This window comes from Pseudophryne corroboree, assembly GCF_028390025.1.
Source record: "Pseudophryne corroboree isolate aPseCor3 chromosome 3 unlocalized genomic scaffold, aPseCor3.hap2 SUPER_3_unloc_27, whole genome shotgun sequence".
Lineage (NCBI taxonomy): Eukaryota > Metazoa > Chordata > Amphibia > Anura > Myobatrachidae > Pseudophryne > Pseudophryne corroboree.
Genome location: NW_026967516.1, coordinates 1,490,503 through 1,510,738, shown reverse-complemented (window position 1 = coordinate 1,510,738; position 20,236 = coordinate 1,490,503). Strand labels below are relative to the sequence as shown.

The 20,236-nt window shown below is 47.1% G+C and overlaps 1 protein-coding gene and 1 pseudogene across 1 annotated transcript in view; one reads left to right on the top strand and one right to left on the bottom strand.

Moving 5' to 3' along the window:
- Positions 1 to 1,625, bottom strand: part of LOC134983875 (oocyte zinc finger protein XlCOF22-like) — a 52,919-nt gene extending 51,294 nt beyond the window's left edge. Inside the window, exon 1 of the mRNA XM_063949491.1 lies at positions 1,581 to 1,625. The gene's annotated coding sequence lies outside the window, so the exon portion shown is untranslated. The remainder of the gene's footprint in view (positions 1 to 1,580) is intronic.
- The window catches only part of LOC134983872 (zinc finger protein 585A-like), a 249,546-nt pseudogene that overhangs the window by 139,005 nt on the left and 90,305 nt on the right, over positions 1 to 20,236 (top strand).

Here is a 20,236-nt window from a genome sequence, read left to right as displayed (position 1 = left end):
CCCCTGTATACTATAACAGCGCAGGATGCTACCCCTGTATATTATGACAACACATGATGCTACCCCTGTATACTATAACAGCACAGGATGCTCCCCCTGTATACTATAACAGCACAGGATGCTCCCCCTGTATACTATAACAGCACAGGATGCTCCCCCTGTATACTATAACAGCACATGATGCTACCCCTGTATATAATGACAACACAGGCCACTCCCCCTGTATATTATGACAACACGGGATGCTACCCCTGTATATTATGACAACACAGGCCGCTCCTTCTGTACACTATAAAAGCACAGGATGCTACCCCCTGTATTTTATGACAACACAGGCTGCTCCTCCTGTATTTTATGACAACACAGGCTGCTCCCCCTGTATACTATGACAACACAGGCAGCTCCCCCCGTATACTATGACAACATAGGATGCTACCCCTGTATATTATGACAACACAGGCCATTCCTCCTGTATACTATAACAGCACAGGATGCTACCCCTGTATATTATGACAACACATGATGCTACCCCTGTATATTATGACAACACGGGCCGCTCCTCCTGTCTATTATAACAACACAGGCCACTCCCATTGTATACTTTGACAGCACAGGATGCTACTCTTGTATATTATGAAAACACAGGCCGCTCCCCCTGTATACTATGACAGCAATGGATGCTACACCTGTATATTATGACAACACAGGCCACTCCCCCTGTATACTATGACAGCACAGATTGCTCCTCCTGTATATTCGGACAACACAGGCCACTCCTTCTGTATACTATGACAGCACAGGATGCTACCCCTGTATATTATGACAATACAGGCCGCTCTACCTGTATACTAAAACAGCACAGGATGTTACTCCTGTATATTATGACAACATAGGCTGCTCCCCTGTATACTAAGACAGCACACTATGCTACCCCTGTATACTATGACAACACAGGCCACTCCTTCTGTATAGAAAGACAATACATGCTGCTCACCCGATATAATAATAGTAACAAGATACCACAGGCACCTCACTCTGTATAAAAGGGCAACACAGGTCGCTCCCCCTGTAGAGTAGGACTACACATAGCGCTCCCCTGTATAGTACAATGCCATTATATGTATAGAATAACGGTAGCGGCGAGGTCTGCACCACCTGTATTACGGAAGCACAGGGGTCTGCGCCACCTGTATTAAGGAAACTGCGAGGTCTGCGCCACCTGTATCACGGTAAGGGCGGGGTCCGCTTTACCTGTATCACGGTAATAGCGGGGTGTGCGCCACCTGTATTACGGTAACGGCGGGGTCTGCTCCACCTGTATTACGGTAACGGCGGGGTCTGCGCCACCTCTATTACGGTAACGGCGGGGTCTGCGCCACCTGTATTACGGTAACGGCGGGGTCTGCGCCACCTGTATTACAGTAATAGGACACTAGAGTATCAGCCACCTGTACAGGGATAATGCAGCACCAGAGGCTGCTCCAGCTGCACTATAACAAGGCACCAGAGGCTGCTCCCCCTGTAGTACAGAACCTGACACCAGAGCTGCTCAGCCTATAGAATAATAATAATATCATTACCTGCTGCCAGACACAGCAATGGCTGCTCTCTGCTCCTGCTGCCTTGTGGGAATGATAGAAGGAAGGCGGAGCTCAGACCAGGGGAAAATGGCCGCCGCTCCTGACGTCACTACTTGGCCTGGGAACCTATTGCTGCTGCAGCTGCTGCCGAGCTGGTCTACAAGAAAATGGCCGCCGGCCTCCTGCACTGAGGACATGTATGGCAATAGTAAATACAGAGGGCGAGGCTGTGGGCGGGAGAAAGGAGGGGAGGGGCCAGTAACCAGTAAGCTGACTTTGCCAATCATGCCCTACTTCCTGCCTGTGCGTTCCACCTTACTTTGGGACTGTGCGTTCCACATACAGGAAGTGAGTTTTCATCGACTGCTGCAGCTTCCCAGTGTCCGTGGAGATCAGGTAATGGCGTCTTACTATACAGGGGGAGCAGCCTGTGGTGTCCTGTTATTATTATTATACAAGGGGAGCAGCCTGCGGTGTCCTGTGTTATTATTATACAGGAGGAGCAGCCTGTGGTGTCCTGCTATTGTTATTATACAGGGGGAGCAGCCTGTGGTGTCCTGTAATTATTACTATACAGGGGGAGCAGCCTGTGTTGTCCTGTTGTTATTAATATACAGGGGGAGAGGCCTGTAGAGTCCTGTTGTTATCATACAGGGGTAGCGCTCTGTGGTGTCCTGTTGTTATTATTATTATTATACAGGGGGAGCAGCCTGTGGTGTCCTGTCATTATTATTATACAGGGGGAGCGGCCTGTGGTGTCCTGTTGTTATTAGTGTTATACAGGGGGAGTAGGTTTTTTTGTACGGTTATTATTATCATACCCTACAATATGACCCGCCTTACTAGGTACAAAATGCTCTGTTTCTGGACTTTCTTCTTAATTTATTATTGCCATCACCTGTGAAGAAAAAGATTTCTTATCATTTAACTAGTTCAACACAGGTGATGGAAATCATAAATTAAGAGGGAAGTCCAGAAACAGAGCATTTTGTACCTTGTGGGGCGGGTCATGTTGGAGGGTCTGTATTATACAGGTATTATACAGAGGGAGCTGCCTGTGGTGTCCTGTTGTTATTAGTGTTATACAGGGGGAGCAGGTTTCTGTGTACGGTTATTATTATACATGTACAGCAGCTTGTGGTGTCCTGCTATTATTATTATACATTGGGAGTAGTGGTGATGTCCTACAATACTGGAGGAATGGTCTGAGGTGTCCTGCTTTTAAATACATCTGTTATTATTTTTATACTGGGTGCAGCCTTAGGTGTCATTATTATTATTAATTTTATTATATGTAATTGTGGGGATTGAAAATATTGCTCAGTATGAAGCAAATGTATATCACACACCTGGGAGTGTCACAGTGACATCACATATCTATAGTAATAATACAGGGACATGACTGGGGAGGTGAGGGGATCTGGGAGTGTCACAGTCGCATCACTTATATCTTAAGTAATAATATAGGGACATGACTGGGGAGGTGAGGGGATCTGGGAGTGTTACAGTGACATCACTTATATCTCTAGTAATAATACAGGAACATGACTGGGGAGGTGACGGGATCTGGGAGCGTCACAGTGACGTCACTTATATCTATAGTAATAATACAGTGATATGACTGGGGAGGTGAGGGGATCTGGGAGTGTCACAGTGACGTCACTTATATCTATAGTAATAATACAGGGACATGACTGGGGTGGTGACGGGATCTGAGAGCTTCACAGTGACGTCACTTATATCCATAGTAATAATAGAGGGACATGACTGGCGAGGTGAGGGGAACTGGGAGTGTCACAGTGACATCACATATCTATAGTAATAATACAGGGACATGACTGGCAAGGTGAAGGGTACTGGGAGTGTTACAGTGACGTCACTTATATCTCTAGTAATAATTCAGGGACATGACTGGGGAGGTGAGGGGATCTGGGAGCATTACAGTGACATCACATATCTTTAGTAATGTAACTTCTGTTTTACCTGGGGGTACAGTGTATGCGTGCAATGTACCTCCACCCAAGCTATTTAGAGCCCAATAATCTAATCGCTTAAGAAATACCCTACCCCTGTAGTGGTCGCCTATAACATTAGTATGTGATGTAACCAGATAGGACTATGCACATTTACCTATCGTACCTTTCCTTTGTGATTTCAGGCTCTTCCATAGATACAGAGACAGTTCCACCGGTAAGTATACTAGTTTTAATATGTAAGAAGTTATAGGCCACTATATACAGTTATATCATATAATACTCAAACCATGAACCATTCTAATAATATACCCCACCTGTACATAATAATATATCCCACCTATACATAATAATATATCCCACCTATACATAGTAATATACCCCACCTATACATAATAATATACTCCACCTATACATAATAATATACTCCACCTATACATAATAATATACCCCACCTATACATTATAATATACCTCACCTATACATAATAATATACCTCACCTATATATAAGGTAATGCATGCAATACAGAACATACGATTCCACAAGAAAGTTGTAGGGCTGCGTTTGATAAACCACCCGGGTTCTCTTACTATAATCGTGCACGGTTGCGGCCCTTTCGTATCTGTGTATAAGAAGTACTCCGGGTTATGTGGGTATCCACTTGGAGCAATTGTCCTCACGATTGTTGAGCAATCCCTACTTTACGGCAATGAATAGCATGGTTTCCATGGAAGATCTAATTGTAGCGCTCCTAGACAACCTGAAACAGGAAGGTAGCAAGTGGAGCTGTCCACCCTGGAATCCCTGACACCCGTGGTCTACTCGTTACATATAATAGGATTTTGGTACCTACCGGTAAATCCTTTTCTCTTAGTCCGTAGAGGATGCTGGGGACTCCAAAAGGACCATGGGGTATAGACGGATCCGCAGGAGCTTGGGCACACTATAAAGACTTAATACTGGGTGTGAACTGGCTCCTTCCTCTACGCCCCTCCTCCAGACCTCAGCTAGAAAACTGTGCCCAGAAGAGATGGACATTTCGAGGAAAGAATTTATCGTTACAAACACAGTGAGTGTCATACCAGCTCACACCTCAAACACACCGTAGAACGTGGCATTCCGTAGAATACCAGGCAACGGAATGAACAAAACACAGCCACATGCTGAGAAAATATGTAACACAAACCGTGTGTCCACATAAGCGAAATTAAGACCCCGCATGCCATGGCATGAACAATGGTAGCAACCGCCTGGCAAAAAAGACACCACCCGGGTGCAACCAAAAGCAATAACTGCAGACACCGTACGCACTGGGACGGGCGCCCAGCATCCTCTACGGACTAAGAGAAAAGGATTTACCGGTAGGTACCAAAATCCTATTTTCTCCTACGTCCTAGAGGATGCTGGGGACTCCAAAAGGACCATGGGGATTATACCAAAGCTCCAAAACGGGCGGAAGAGTGCGGACGACTCTGCAGCACCGAGTGAGCAAACATAAGGTCCCCAAAATCAGGGTATCAAACTTGTAAGGCATAGTAAAAGCGTCTGACCCCGAACAAGAATTCGCTCGGCAAAGTTGAACCGCCGCGACACCTCGGGCATCCGCCCAAGAAAAAACCCATCTTCCCAAAAGAAGAAACCTCCACCGTACTTCGGTGACGGCAAAGCAGCCGGAGAACGAACATGCCAAACTTCCTCACAGATTCAGCATGTAACTGACTGTATAAAACAGTCTCCCAAATCAAGATGGGAACATACCAGACCCACAGGGCCTCCGTTTTTCCAAACTGAGCCAAATTGATGACCCACACACTCAAATCCCAGTCTAGACCAAGGGAATTTGAACCAGCTAATGCCTAAGTAACCCCCGGCATCAACATAGGCCGATTTCAGGGAAACCCAGAAACCACTCTTGGTAGAAGTACCAACCGGGAACTCAATTCCTCTCTATCCACCTGAAAGACCAAACAAAACTCTTGTGAGCCAAAACCACCACTTCCGACACCCGCCTTGCGGACGTCAAAGTCAATAGCCTGACCACTTTCCAAGAGAGAAATTTCGTACAAGAACTTATTAGGCTTTCCTCCACATCGGCTTGTATAGCTAAGCACGAGCTAGCTGAAAGTCTGCCATATGAGCCTTCCTGGATACACACCGAGACACATAACTACTCCAACAACGGTGGAAACGTTGTGCCGTCAGTTCTTTCGTAGGCTGAAGATTTGAAGAAACCACTTCACTGGGAACAACCGTTCGGCTTAGGACATGACATTCTACCGCCCCGTCATCAGACGCAGCCGCGGTACGTCCTAATACTAGAGATGAGCGCCTGAAATTTTTCGGGTTTTGTGTTTTGGTTTTGGGTTCGGTTCCGCGGCCGTGTTTTGGGTTCGAACGCGTTTTGGCAAAACCTCACCGAATTTTTTTTGTCGGATTCGGGTGTGTTTTGGATTCGGGTGTTTTTTTCAAAAAACACTAAAAAACAGCTTAAATCATAGAATTTGGGGGTCATTTTGATCCCAAAGTATTATTAACCTCAAAAACCATAATTTACACTCATTTTCAGTCTATTCTGAATACCTCACACCTCACAATATTATTTTTAGTCCTAAAATTTGCACCGAGGTCGCTGTGTGAGTAAGATAAGCGACCCTAGTGGCCGACACAAACACCGGGCCCATCTAGGAGTGGCACTGCAGTGTCACGCAGGATGTCCCTTCCAAAAAACCCTCCCCAAACAGCACATGACGCAAAGAAAAAAAGAGGCGCAATGAGGTAGCTGTGTGAGTAAGATTAGCGACCCTAGTGGCCGACACAAACACCGGGCCCATCTAGGAGTGGCACTGCAGTGTCACGCAGGATGGCCCTTCCAAAAAACCCTCCCCAAACAGCACATGACGCAAAGAAAAAAAGAGGCGCAATGAGGTAGCTGTGTGAGTAAGATTAGCGACCCTAGTGGCCGACACAAACACCGGGCCCATCTAGGAGTGGCACTGCAGTGTCACGCAGGATGTCCCTTCCAAAAAACCCTCCCCAAACAGCACATGACGCAAAGAAAAAAAGAGGCGCAATGAGGTAGCTGACTGTGTGAGTAAGATTAGCGACCCTAGTGGCCGACACAAACACCGGGCCCATCTAGGAGTGGCACTGCAGTGTCACGCAGGATGTCCCTTCCAAAAAACCCTCCCCAATCAGCACATGATGCAAAGAAAAAGAAAAGAAAAAAGAGGTGCAAGATGGAATTGTCCTTGGGCCCTCCCACCCACCCTTATGTTGTATAAACAAAACAGGACATGCACACTTTAACCAACCCATCATTTCAGTGACAGGGTCTGCCACACGACTGTGACTGATATGACGGGTTGGTTTGGACCCCCCCCAAAAAAGAAGCAATTAATCTCTCCTTGCACAAACTGGCTCTACAGAGGCAAGATGTCCACCTCATCTTCACCCTCCGATATATCACCGTGTACATCCCCCTCCTCACAGATTATCAATTCGTCCCCACTGGAATCCACCATCTCAGCTCCCTGTGTACTTTGTGGAGGCAATTGCTGCTGGTCAATGTCTCCGCGGAGGAATTGATTATAATTCATTTTAATGAACATCATCTTCTCCACATTTTCTGGATGTAACCTCGTACGCCGATTGCTGACAAGGTGAGCGGCGGCACTAAACACTCTTTCGGAGTACACACTTGTGGGAGGGCAACTTAGGTAGAATAAAGCCAGTTTGTGCAAGGGCCTCCAAATTGCCTCTTTTTCCTGCCAGTATAAGTACGGACTGTGTGACGTGCCTACTTGGATGCGGTCACTCATATAATCCTCCACCATTCTATCAATGTTGAGAGAATCATATGCAGTGACAGTAGACGACATGTCCGTAATCGTTGTCAGGTCCTTCAGTCCGGACCAGATGTCAGCATCAGCAGTCGCTCCAGACTGCCCTGCATCACCGCCAGCGGGTGGGCTCGGAATTCTGAGCCTTTTCCTCGCACCCCCAGTTGCGGGAGAATGTGAAGGAGGAGATGTTGACAGGTCGCGTTCCGCTTGACTTGACAATTTTGTCACCAGCAGGTCTTTCAACCCCAGCAGACCTGTGTCTGCCGGAAAGAGAGATCCAAGGTAGGCTTTAAATCTAGGATCGAGCACGGTGGCCAAAATGTAGTGCTCTGATTTCAACAGATTGACCACCCGTGAATCCTTGTTAAGCGAATTAAGGGCTGCATCCACAAGTCCCACATGCCTAGCGAAATCGCTCCCTTTTAGCTCCTTCTTCAATGCCTCCAGCTTCTTCTGCAAAAGCCTGATGAGGGGAATGACCTGACTCAGGCTGGCAGTGTCTGAACTGACTTCACGTGTGGCAAGTTCAAAGGGCATCAGAACCTTGCACAACGTTGAAATCATTCTCCACTGCACTTGAGACAGGTGCATTCCACCTACTATATCGTGCTCAATTGTATAGGCTTGAATGGCCTTTTGCTGCTCCTCCAACCTCTGAAGCATATAGAGGGTTGAATTCCACCTCGTTACCACTTCTTGCTTCAGATGATGGCAGGGCAGGTTCAGTAGTTTTTGGTGGTGCTCCAGTCTTCTGTACGTGGTGCCTGTACGCCGAAAGTGTCCCGCAATTTTTCTGGCCACCGACAGCATCTCTTGCACGCCCCTGTCGTTTTTTAAAAAATTCTGCACCACCAAATTCAAGGTATGTGCAAAACATGGGACGTGCTGGAATTTGCCCATATTTAATGCACACACAATATTGCTGGCGTTGTCCGATGCCACAAATCCACAGGAGAGTCCAATTGGGGTAAGCCATTCCGCGATGATCTTCCTCAGTTGCCGTAAGAGGTTTTCAGCTGTGTGCGTATTCTGGAAAGCGGTGATACAAAGCGTAGCCTGCCTAGGAAAGAGTTGGCGTTTGCGAGATGCTGCTACTGGTGCCGCCGCTGCTGTTCTTGCGGCGGGAGTCCATACATCTACCCAGTGGGCTGTCACAGTCATATAGTCCTGACCCTGCCCTGCTCCACTTGTCCACATGTCCGTGGTTAAGTGGACATTGGGTACAACTGCATTTTTTAGGACACTGGTGAGTCTTTTTCTGACGTCCGTGTACATTCTCGGTATCGCCTGCCTAGAGAAGTGGAACCTAGATGGTATTTGGTAACGGGGGCACACTGCCTCAATAAATTGTCTAGTTCCCTGTGAACTAACGGCGGATACCGGACGCACGTCTAACACCAACATAGTTGTCAAGGACTCAGTTATCCGCTTTGCAGTAGGATGACTGCTGTGATATTTCATCTTCCTCGCAAAGGACTGTTGAACAGTCAATTGCTTACTGGAAGTAGTACAAGTGGGCTTACGACTTCCCCTCTGGGATGACCATCGACTCCCAGCGGCAACAACAGCAGCGCCAGCAGCAGTAGGCGTTACACGCAAGGATGCATCGGAGGAATCCCAGGCATGAGAGGACTCGTCAGAATTGCCAGTGACATGGCCTGCAGGACTATTGGCATTCCTGGGGAAGGAGGAAATTGACACTGAGGGAGTTGGTGGGGTGGTTTGCGTGAGCTTGGTTACAAGAGGAAGGGATTTACTGGTCAGTGGACTGCTTCCGCTGTCACCCAAAGTTTTTGAACTTGTCACTGACTTATTATGAATGCGCTGCAGGTGACGTATAAGGATGTTCCGAGGTGGTTAACGTCCTTACCCCTACTTATTACAGCTTGACAAAGGGAACACACGGCTTGACACCTGTTGTCCGCATTTCTGGTGAAATACCTCCACACCGAAGAGCTGATTTTTTTGGTATTTTCACCTGGCATGTCAACGGCCATATTCCTCCCACGGACAACAGGTGTCTCCCCGGGTGCCTGACTTAAACAAACCACCTCACCATCAGAATCCTCCTGGTCAATTTCCTCCCCAGCGCCAGCAACACCCATATCCTCCTCATCCTGGTGTACTTCAACACTGACATCTTCAATCTGACTATCAGGAACTGGACTGCGGGTGCTCCTTCCAGCACTTGCAGGGGGCGTGCAAATGGTGGAAGGCGCATGCTCTTCACGTCCAGTGTTGGGAAGGTCAGGCATCGCAACCGACACAATTGGACTCTCCTTGTGGATTTGGGATTTCGAAGAATGCACAGTTCTTTGCTGTGCTGCTTTTGCCAGCTTGAGTCTTTTCATTTTTCTAGCGAGAGGCTGAGTGCTTCCATCCTCATGTGAAGCTGAACCACTAGCCATGAACATAGGCCAGGGCCTCAGCCGTTCCTTGCCACTCCGTGTGGTAAATGGCATATTGGCAAGTTTACGCTTCTCCTCCGACAATTTTATTTTAGGTTTTGGAGTCCTTTTTTTACTGATATTTGGTGTTTTGGATTTGACATGCTCTGTACTATGACATTGGGCATCGGCCTTGGCAGACGACGTTGCTGGCATTTCATCGTCTCGGCCATGACTAGTGGCAGCAGCTTCAGCACGAGGTGGAAGTGGATCTTGATCTTTCCCTAATTTTGGAACCTCAACATTTTTGTTCTCCATATTTTAATAGGCACAACTAAAAGGCACCTCAGGTAAACAATGGAGATGGATGGATTGGATACTAGTATACAATTATGGACGGGCTGCCGAGTGCCGACACAGAGGTAGCCACAGCCGTGAACTACCGCACTGTACTGTGTCTGCTGCTAATATATAGACTGGTTGATAAAGAGATAGTATACTCGTAACTAGTATGTATGTATAAAGAAAGAAAAAAAAACCACGGTTAGGTGGTATATACAATTATGGACGGGCTGCCGAGTGCCGACACAGAGGTAGCCACAGCCGTGAACTACCGCACTGTACTGTGTCTGCTGCTAATATATAGACTGGTTGATAAAGAGATAGTATACTCGTAACTAGTATGTATGTATAAAGAAAGAAAAAAAAACCACGGTTAGGTGGTATATACAATTATGGACGGGCTGCCGAGTGCCGACACAGAGGTAGCCGCAGCCGTGAACTACCGCACTGTACTGTGTCTGCTGCTAATATATAGACTGGTTGATAAAGAGATAGTATACTCGTAACTAGTATGTATGTATAAAGAAAGAAAAAAAAACCACGGTTAGGTGGTATATACAATTATGGACGGGCTGCCGAGTGCCGACACAGAGGTAGCCACAGCCGTGAACTACCGCACTGTACTGTGTCTGCTGCTAATATATAGACTGGTTGATAAAGAGATAGTATACTCGTAACTAGTATGTATGTATAAAGAAAGAAAAAAAAACCACGGTTAGGTGGTATATACAATTATGGACGGGCTGCCGAGTGCCGACACAGAGGTAGCCACAGCCGTGAACTACCGCACTGTACTGTGTCTGCTGCTAATATATAGACTGGTTGATAAAGAGATAGTATACTCGTAACTAGTATGTATGTATAAAGAAAGAAAAAAAAAACACGGTTAGGTGGTATATACAATTATGGACGGGCTGCCGAGTGCCGACACAGAGGTAGCCACAGCCGTGAACTACCGCACTGTACTGTGTCTGCTGCTAATATAGACTGGTTGATAAAGAGATAGTATACTCGTAACTAGTATGTATGTATAAAGAAAGAAAAAAAAACCACGGTTAGGTGGTATATACAATTATGGACGGGCTGCCGAGTGCCGACACAGAGGTAGCCACAGCCGTGAACTACCGCACTGTACTGTGTCTGCTGCTAATATATAGACTGGTTGATAAAGAGATAGTATACTCGTAACTAGTATGTATGTATAAAGAAAGAAAAAAAAACCACGGTTAGGTGGTATATACAATTATGGACGGGCTGCCGAGTGCCGACACAGAGGTAGCCACAGCCGTGAACTACCGCACTGTACTGTGTCTGCTGCTAATATATAGACTGGTTGATAAAGAGATAGTATACTCGTAACTAGTATGTATGTATAAAGAAAGAAAAAAAAACCACGGTTAGGTGGTATATACAATTATGGACGGGCTGCCGAGTGCCGACACAGAGGTAGCCACAGCCGTGAACTACCGCACTGTACTGTGTCTGCTGCTAATATATAGACTGGTTGATAAAGAGATAGTATACTCGTAACTAGTATGTATGTATAAAGAAAGAAAGAAAAACCACGGTTAGGTGGTATATACAATTATGGACGGGCTGCCGAGTGCCGACACAGAGGTAGCCACAGCCGTGAACTACCGCACTGTACTGTGTCTGCTGCTAATATAGACTGGTTGATAAAGAGATAGTATACTACTAATATTATATATACTGGTGGTCAGGTCACTGGTCACTAGTCACACTGGCAGTGGCACTCCTGCAGCAAAAGTGTGCACTGTTTAATTTTAATATAATATTATGTACTCCTGGCTCCTGCTATAACCTATAACTGGCACTGCAGTAGTGCTCCCCAGTCTCCCCCACAATTATAAGCTGTGTGAGCTGAGCAGTCAGACAGATATATAATATATATAGATGATGCAGCACACTGGCCTGAGCCTGAGCAGTGCACACAGATATGGTATGTGACTGACTGAGTCACTGTGTGTATCGCTTTTTTCAGGCAGAGAACGGATATATTAAATAAACTGCACTGTGTGTCTGGTGGTCACTCACTATATAATATATTATGTACTCCTGGCTCCTGCTATAACCTATAACTGGCACTGCAGTAGTGCTCCCCAGTCTCCCCCACAATTATAAGCTGTGTGAGCTGAGCAGTCAGACAGATATATATAATATTATTTATATATAGATAATAGATGATGCAGCACACTGGCCTGAGCCTGAGCAGTGCACACAGATATGGTATGTGACTGAGTCACTGTGTGCTGTGTATCGCTTTTTTCAGGCAGAGAACGGATTATAAATAAAACTGGTGGTCACTGGTCACTATCAGCAAAACTCTGCACTGTACTGAGTACTCCTAATGCTCCCCAAAATTAGTAAATCAAGTGTCTCTCTAATCTATTCTAAACGGAGAGGACGCCAGCCACGTCCTCTCCCTATCAATCTCAATGCACGTGTGAAAATGGCGGCGACGCGCGGCTCCTTATATAGAATCCGAGTCTCGCGATAGAATCCGAGCCTCGCGAGAATCCGACAGCGTCATGATGACGTTCGGGCGCGCTCGGGTTAACCGAGCAAGGCGGGAAGATCCGAGTCGCTCGGACCCGTGAAAAAAAACATGAAGTTCTGGCGGGTTCGGATTCAGAGAAACCGAACCCGCTCATCTCTACCTAATACACGCCCTAATCTTGTTGCAACAATACCTCACGTAAAGGAAGAGGGCAGTAATTCTCTATGAGTAAACCATGAAAAACTGGATAGCCAACCCTCGCTGGCTAGACCGTATTTTAAGAGGATCATCGGAGCCTCAGATCATCTTACGCTTACCACTGTCAGAAAGGTGAAAACGTAGAGGCTACCTAGACCGACTAAAAACACCCACGGTGTCACGAGGATGTCTACTGCTATATCTTGAGTGTCCTTTAACCTGGAACAATCTCCTCGAGGCCTCTCGTTGAGGAGAGATGCCAACATGTCCAATTGCGACACTCCACAAAGACTTGTCACGTCTGGGAAAGCATCTCGATAATGACAGAATTTTTCACGGCTGGATATCGTGTCCGCAGAAGAAATCTATTTCTCCATCGTTTGCCTCCAGAAAGAAGACTGCTAACATATCGTTTACCAGACTTCCCACTCAACTGCAAACTGAGCATCTTCAGTAATTTCCGCCTTTTCCTTGTTCCGCCCTAGCGGCTTACTTACGCCATTGCTGACAAGTCGTCTGGCAGAATTAACACGGGCAGAACACGAAGAAGATGTTCATCTAAAATAGCTCCTAATTCAAGAAAGCTTACAGCAGACAAGTTTCCCAACTTGACCACATCCTCTGGAAATATGTCCCTTGGAAATGACTGCTCTCCAGCTTCGGAGATCTGTATGCACGGACACCAGGATCTAAACTTGGATCCCTAACCTTCATTCCTCTAGAAGGAAAGAACCGAGCAGACAGCACAGGAGCGAAGTCCTGGCCGTTCTGATTATAGTCCGGCGCATGCGCAGGTGAGACCCGGACCAAACTTCTAACTGGTCCCATGAAAACCGCTCTGGTATTAGACCTGCTCACCGCAAAAGGCTTCTTATGCCGCATCCATCTGTCTTATTAATGGAACTTATTGATGAGGTGTCACCTCAAAGCCGATCCCACTCTGGATCCTCAGACCTCTTTCCACTGAAAAAACACCGAACCTTAACCGGTCAGTAGCAACTCTGAAACCCACTTCAGACATCTGCGTTGTCGGGAACACCAGGCCAATCCCTGCGCCAAAGAACAGCCACGATATGCACCGTTTTACAGGGGCAACCAGACAATTCCTGAACGTGACGCACCTCTGTATGGCGTCACGTGCTACCTCCCCTTCCATAGGGGAAAGGCAAGATCCATTAGAAAAAATAGCAAGGGGAAACAACCGTAACTCAGAATTTACCCCTTTGGCTTCTATAAATAACTCCCAGGTCCTAGTCTATTTCTGGACTAACTGAAAATTAGTAGACAAGTGGTCACCGGAGCGGGGACCAGTCAGATCGACTCAGCGACCAGTGGTGTATGTAGTGGAAACAGAAAACCACGTCCACTTCTGCGAACCTAACAAGGCTGCAGAACACTTAACTTTTCACCTTCCACTGTCTACACAGAAAAGGAAAAAAGAACGGTATCAAACCGGTGAAAACAACTGCATCCCACAAAAGAATGCGTCGCCAACCGTTGTGAAGGAGGTTAACTCACGAATTTAGACTTACCAGCGGATACCGCCGAGATTGACTGAAGAGAGGCCACTCCAACCAGCTGTACACCTCCCACCAGCATCTCCCGGAGTCCTCCTCCGCAATTTTTTCCCCGGTCACACCACCTGCTGTCACGTGGCAGCCTGCTGTAATGTTATAAGGAAAAAATAAATATAGGCAAGCCTACCCACTCTGGGTAGGATATGCTATCGGATGCTTACCCGACTACAACACTCCCTCAAGTGCATACATTGCAAATAAGGTTAAAGTATAGAAATAAAATTTCCACTTAGCTGCCAGTGTATGATCCTTTGCGACCGGGCTCCGCGTTGACCAGGAGTTGACTGTCATAATTTTCTCTCCGTGTCGTGAAGAGAATAATATTCGGATTCCTTGAGAGGATCGAAACCAACTCGTCACGGCCAATTTAGCTGCCTGTGTATGATCTTTTGCGACCGGGTCCGCGTCGACCAAGAGTTGACTGTCATAACTCTCTTACTGCGTTGCGAAGAGAATAACCTTCGGACTCCTTGAGATGATCGAAACCAACTCGTCACGGCCATCTAGAGCTTAAGCAACAGAACGACCAGCACATGATAAGAATAGCATTATTTCAGCATTCATGGATAAACCTCCTGCAATACACAATAAACACATATATTGTACCCTCGCATATAGAACCTATATCTACATATATCTCATATAGACATAACCCATACGCAAGTGGATTGTCCAGACCTATCAGGTCCCTAGTGACAGTAATGTGTTGTGAATGTGTATGACCATGTACTGACATGTCCCCGATGTGGGACCCCCAGGAACGTTATGGTCGACAGACCTTAGCCAATGCCACCAGCAAGGAATATTAAGCGGCAAATAATAAACATAATCACGGAACCCCGGGTGGTCTAAGGGAAGTATACAAATATAATTTTGATAACACTTCTCCCACATATATATACATATATATATCTAAATATACCCACAGGTACCATGCAACAACCGCCTGATAATATCTTTACCCAGGCAATACCGTTGATGCCGACAGAGCGTCCACAAACAACCGTCTCCCGCCTATCATGTATACTGTTTTAAGCACACAAGACCAATTTGTTAATACTTAATTTTCCAAATCAAGTACCGCCAAGCGCCGGGGAAACCGACCGTAAATCCCACAGTATCTTGTGACAACAAGGATTGTGCGACCATTATCTACATAATGCTAAAGGACATCCATATAGCATTAAAACCAAAACCGTTGCGCCCCCCTTCACCTTCCTACTATACAGTAAGGCTTTCTAGGGGCCGGAGGGAGATGGCGCTGACTCCTTCATGCGGGCGAAGCTCCGCCCCTTCCCGGCGCGCTAAAGCCCTCACATAATATTATAAAATATCAAAACGGTCTGTCACCGTATATAGTATAAACACAGTATATACTAAAAGTAATAATGCCGCACAGGGCGCTCCCCCCCCCTGTGCGCCCTGCACCCAACAGACCCTCAGCGTGTGGGAGCACCGGCTTACTAAATGGCGGGGTTATCATCTAGGACGCCCGGGATCATCATGTACATAAGAGCTGCCCCAGGCGCCTCCTCCCCCCGGCGCCCTGCACCATGGAAGCCGGCGGCGGGAGGAAATGGCGCATCGCGCTAAACGTGCTGGCGGCGGTCCGGGACACGGAGCCCCGGCCCCGCCAGATTATGTAATATGTTGCCCAGGGCGCTCCCTCCTCCCCAGCGCCCTGCACCCGCGGAAGCCTGGCGGCCGAGGAGAACGGACGCGCAGTGCGCTATACATGGCGGCGGGGGCCCGGGCCACGGAGCCCCGGCACCGCCAGTGTGTCAAATAGCAAAACGCTGCCCAGGGCGCTCCCCCCCAGCGCCCTGCACCCGTGGAAGCCGGCGGCGGGGGAACAATGGCGCGCAGTGCGCTGTGAAACGCTGGCGGGGGTCTGAGATACAGTGTCTGGACACTGAAAACACTTTTATGCCAGACTGATTAAGAAAACAGTAATATGCTGCCCAGGACGCTCCCCCCGCAGCGTCCTGCACCCTGTGAGTGCGTTGGTGTGTGGGAGCATGGAGTGTAGCACGATGTGTTACCTCAGTTACTGAAGTCTTCTGCCGTCACTGAAGTCTTCTGATCTTCTCATACTCACCCAACTTCTTTCTTCTGGCTTCTGTGAGGGGGTGACGGCGTGGCTCCGGGAACAAGCAGCTAGGCGCACCAAGTGATCGAACCCTCTGCAGCTAATGGTGTGCAGTAGCCGAGAAGCAGAGCCTTGAAACTCACAGAAGTAGGTCCTGCTTCTCCCCCCTCACTCCCACGATGCAGGGAACCTGTAGCCAGTAGGTCTCCCTGAAAATAAAAAAACCTAACATAAAGTCTTTCAGAGAAACTCAGTAGAGCTCCCCTAGTGTGTGTCCAGTCACTCCTGGGCACAGAATCTAACTGAGGTCTGGAGGAGGGGCATAGAGGGAGGAGCCAGTTCACACCCAGTTTAAGTCTTTACAGTGTGTCCAAGCTCCTGCGGATCCGTCTATACCCCATGGTCCTTTTGGAGTCCCCAGCATCCTCTAGGACGTAGGAGAAAGTGGGGTGATGATCTGTGTTACCTGTCCCAGTATAAGCAGTGCCCCACTGTAGATCTGTGGGGGTGGCTCCAGAACATACAGAAGTCCCGGTTATTGGCACCTGTCTCTGATAGGTGAGGGGTGCTTAGTCTCCCTAGTGTACCATTTCCAAGTTTAGGTGACCCTGCGCCCTCTCCGAGCTGCTTTCATCATTATAACCCCGCACTCTATGACTGCTACCCGGCTGGTCATTATCTAATGGTTATGGAGTCTCTAGAGGTGATATTTGTACTTCTCAGATCCACCGATCCTGCTGGTCCCTGTGCTACTGTGCTGGCGGCTGGTACTTTAATAGTTAAAGGATGATAGGGGAGTATGCAGACTAGCAGGATTTATATGGGGGCATCCTGCACTTACAGTGATAGTGTGCCCGGTCTGGACCTCCCCCCGACTCCGCCTCCACCAACAACCGGGCTCTTCCTGTCTTCCTGCGGGTTGGATGGGATGAGGGGCACAGCTCTGCCTTGGGGTGGAAGCTGTCTGCTACTGCTGGAGTCCTGGTAGCTGTTGCCCGCACTGCGGTCTCCTTCCATGTACTAGCCTGCCCCGCCAGCGCTCCACCTCCCAGCACTCTCCATGACAACCAGGCACCGGGACGTCCCTGCTCGGCGTCCACCAGGGAAAATTAACACAGCGCTTCTCACCCGCAGCGGGAGACATCCAATTCCTTTCCCCCACAGGGGCTCTCTCACTCGCAGGGAACCGCCTTCCTGTAAGCTCCCTCGTCTCAGCTGCCAGCCTTTTTCTCTCCCCTTAGTCAGCCCACCAACAAAACCACCACTACACGCGCCCAGCCACCTCTCTCAGCACACGGGCCTCTGGAAGCTTCTCCGTGATCTCCCCCGCGCGCTGCACGCTTACCAAAGTCCCCTCACCTTCAGCAGGCACAGAATAATAACATGCATAAACACTATACATTATTGGATCACTAGAAAGATCCAAGTTATTATCACATATATGGTATACATCAGTTGGCAGCATCTCTATTACCTTATAGATCTACACATTCATTCATTGATTTGCCCCCTCATAGTGTCCCAAGGCCTTCAGATCACTAAAGTACTACAGTAATAGTGCAGGGACATGACTGGGGAGGTGAGGGGATCTGGGAGCGTCACAATAACGTCACTTCTATCTACAGTAATAATACAGGGACATGACTGGGGTCTGAGGAGACTTGGGAGTACAGTAACACCAGGATATGTGTCTGGGTGATGACTGGAGAGGTGACTGCTGGGAATGGGACATTATACAGTAACACCAGGGGATGTGTCTGGGTGATGACTGGAGAGGTGACTGCTGGGAATGGGACATTATACAGTAACACCAGGGGATGTGTCTGGGTGATGACTGGAGAAGTGACTGCTGGGAATGGGGCATTATACAGTAACACCAGGGGACGTGTCTGGGTGATGACTGGAGAGGTGACTGCTGGGAATGGGACATTATACAGTAACACCAGGGGACGTGTCTGGGTGATGACTGTATCACTGTGTGTCAGGTGTCTATAAGGTGTCAGGATGTCACTGTCTATGTCTCCATGCAGGAGGGCGAGTATATAGAAGAGCACAGGGGTCTGTACAAGGACGTGATGATGGAGAATCACCGCCCCCTCACATCACTGGGTAAGACTGTCATGTATTGTACAGGGGAGAGCAGGTATGGGGGCCCCCTATATACACACATCATCTGATAATCACATATAAACACTGTACTCAGTCACTGTGTGTCTCCTACAGATGGGCCCAGTAACAGAGATACCCCAGAGAGATGTCCCCGTCCTCTGTATTCCCAGGATTGTACAGAGGAGAATCACAGGACCCCACAGGAGGATCAGGTAGGTGGGATTTAGGGTCTCATCCAATACACCAAAGTGACTGTCACTATATGATGTTCAGAGAAGCTGTGTGTGTATAGTACATTAATATTATACTGTTTCACCTCAATTTAATCAAACAATATGCAAATGCCATTGTATTTTTTGGGTTATTTAGGTAGAACATCTTTCTCGTATAAAGGCAGAAGCTATAAGGAGAGAAGAAGAGACGTATGTGACTGATATAAAGGTAGAAGATATAGAGGGAGAAGAAGAGACGTATGTGACTGATATAAAGGCAGAAGATATAGAGGGAGAAGAAGAGACGTATGTGACTGATATAAAGGCAGAAGATATAGAGGGAGAAGAAGAGACGTATGTGACTGATATAAAGGCAGAAGATACAGAGGGAGAAGAAGAGACGTATGTGACTGATATGAAGCCAGAAGATGTAGATGGAGAAGAAGAGACGTATGTGACTGATATTAAGGCAGAATATATAGATGGAGAAGAAGAGACGTATGTGACTGATATAAAGGCAGAAGATCTAGAGGGAGAAGAAGAGATGTATGTGATTGATATGAAGGTAGAAGATACAGAGGGAGAAGAAGAGATGTATGTGACTGATATAAAGGCAGAAGATATAGAGGGAGAAGAAGAGACATATGTGACTGATATGAAGGCAGAATATACAGAGGGAGAAGAAGAGACGTATGTGAGGGGTGATCAGCAGTGTAAGGAGGAGGAGATCCCTACAGATATCAGCACAGGTGAGTAATACACACTTATTACAGAAGTCACATATTCTCATTGCTCAGTCACTACAGCAATCTTTTATTCTACGCCCTCCTCCGCCATCAGCCCTGTTCTCAGTTGGGTGCTTTTAACACAAGGCTATCCATGACAAACATCAGATGAAGAGAGTTATTACACACATCACTATAGTGTTATTAAAAGTAACAAGCAGAAGTTTATTTTTAGGGATCATATATAAGTAGTAGTGTGTTTTTTGTGGAGCGTCTAATTTGTATGGGATCTAAATTTCTCAGTTTAGCAACCTTTTATTAAATAACCTTCATTTTGTTAGATGATGCACGTATTAAATAACTCCTTGTATATAGTAGACCTATTTGGCCATTTGTGGTCAGGTTTACTATATCTTTACATTTAGCGAGGTGTAGTCGTGGTGTAAAGGACAGAGTGTGATTCCTGATTAGTTAAAAAAACAAATACCAAATACAGAGCAACATCACCAAACAGGTAATTTCAACTTTAAACTTGTCATTTATTTTGTACTGTCTGGACATGGCTACTAATAACAGATGCACAGACATAATTCTTATAGCTATGTGTGTAAATGCTAGAAGCTTAGGAGACAAAATTCCAGAGCTAATTGTGATAATGACCAAGGATAACCTGGATATTGTG